Consider the following 2,223-nt stretch of genomic DNA (forward strand, 5'->3'; position numbering starts at 1 on the left):
AAACCAAAATGTTAATTTTTATCATTATTTTGAAGCCCTCTTCATATAACAACACTTAGGATTTTAAACATGGCTTTGCCTTAAATAATCTGAGCTCAGCTTTCCCCTGCAGCCTGAGTTATGGAACCTGCAGTGAAACAGATTCCCTTCCTCTTCCATTCTTGTCTGCTGTAATACAGGACTAGGTTGTAGTCTTCCCTTAAACTATGGTTATATACTTACCTATATACTTACTCCAGGCATGAGGCAAAACAAACAAAAACACAACCCCCAAACCTGAGTTACTGAAGCAAAAGGAAGTCACAGTGGCCTCATGAGAAGCTACTAGAACTCTTTCTTTCCCTTCTGAGACCTTCCATTATTTTTCCCATCCACTGTATTTTTTTTTTTTTTTTTTGGTGCATCATCTCTCACTTCCATGGAATAGCAATCCCATCCTAAACCAAAAAACTAAACCCATTGCAGTCAAGTCGATTCTGACTCCTAGCTACCCTATGAGACAGAGTAGATCTGCCCTATAGGGTTTCTAAGGAGCAGCTGGTGGATTCGAACTGCCAGCCCTTTGGTTAGCAGCTGAACCCTTCACCACCGAACCACCAGGGCTCCAATCCCGTCCTAGACACTACTTATAATAGTCCAGCAACCTTCACAACTATGTAATCAGGAAAATGCCCTCAGGTTTTGCCCACTTGCTTCTTGGAAATGGTAGGAATCTCCCAAACACCCTTGGGTGGCTGCTTTTCAGACGTGTAGTAGTGATGAGATTTTGGAGCAAGGGAGCTGGCATAGTCATTTTAAATGTAAGTAGGTCTAAGGGGAATAGAGTGGGAGTTGACTCGACAACAGTGGGTTTGGTTTGGGTTTTGGTAAGGGCAATAGAACAGGGGAGTCCTAGTGGCGCAGTGGACAAGTGCTCAGCTACTAACCAAAAGTTGGGGGTACGAACCCACTAGCAGTTCCATGGGAGGAAGATGTGGCAGTCTGCTTCTACAAAGATTTCAGCCTTGGAAACCCTGTGGGACAGTTCTACCCTGTCCTGTGGGGTCAGTATGAGTTGGAATCTACTCGATGGCAATGGGTTTAAGGGGGATAGAACTCTCATCTGATCCACTGGGAAACTTAAATTCTGGAAAGAATTGGATAAATTTTTCATTTATAGTTATTTTTTAGTTTGATGCTGATGTATCTTTAAGAATATCCAGCCTCTATTTTTACAGGAAATATAGCATAAGATTATAGAAAAAATGTTGAATTAAATTTGATTTTCTTTTTTGTTTTTTAAGTCTTTTTTTTTTAAAAATTTTTATTGTGCTTTAAGTGAAAGTTTACAAATCAAGTCAGTCTCTCATATAAAAATTTATATACACCTTGCTATATACTCCTAGTTGCTCTCCCCCAATGAGACAGCCCACGCCTTCCGTCCAATCTTTTCGTGTCCATTCGGCCAGCTTCTGACCCCCTCTGCCCTCCCAGCTCCCTTCCAGACAGGAGATGCCCACATAGTCTCATGTGTCTACTTGATCCAAGAAGCTCACTCTTCACTAGTATCAGTTTCTATCCCACAGTCCAGTCCAATCCCTGTCTGAAGAGTTGGCTTTGGGAATGGTTCCTGTCTTGGGCTAACAGAAAGTCTGGGGACCATGACCTCCGGGGTCCTTCTAGTCTCTGTCAGACCATTAAGTCTGGTCTTATGAGAATTTGGGGTCTGCATCCCACTGCTCTCCTGCTCCCTCAGGGGTTCTCCGTTGTGTTCCCTGTCAGGGCAGTCATTGGTTGTAGCCAGGCACCATCTAGCTCTTCTGGTCTCAGGTTAATGTAGTCTCTGGTTTATGTGGCCCTTTCTGTCTCTTGGGCTCATACTTACCTTGTGTCTTTGGTGTTCTTCATTCTCCTTTGCTCCAGGTGGGTTGAGACCCAATGATGCATCTTAGATGGCCACTGGCTAGCATTTAAGACCCCCAGATGCCACTCTCCAAAGTGGGATGCAGAATGTTTTCTTAACAGATTTATTGTATCAATTGACTTAGATGTCCCCTGAAACCATGGTCCCCAAAACCCCACCCCTGCTACCCTGGCCTTTGAAGCATTCAGTTTATTCAGGAAACCTCTTTGCTTTTAGTTTAGTCCAGTTGTGCTGACCTCTCCTGTATTGTGTGTTGTCTTTCCCTGCACCTAGAATAGTTCTTATCTACTATCTAATTAGTGGAAACCCCGTCCCTCCCC

General features: G+C 43.5%; 1 protein-coding gene across 39 annotated transcripts in view; it reads left to right on the plus strand.

Annotated features, from left to right (window-relative positions):
* Nucleotides 1–2,223, plus strand: part of SUGCT (succinyl-CoA:glutarate-CoA transferase) — a 796,973-nt gene that overhangs the window by 552,237 nt on the left and 242,513 nt on the right. The gene's annotated exons all lie outside the window — the stretch shown is intronic.

This window comes from Loxodonta africana, chromosome 8 (assembly GCF_030014295.1).
Source record: "Loxodonta africana isolate mLoxAfr1 chromosome 8, mLoxAfr1.hap2, whole genome shotgun sequence".
Lineage (NCBI taxonomy): Eukaryota > Metazoa > Chordata > Mammalia > Proboscidea > Elephantidae > Loxodonta > Loxodonta africana.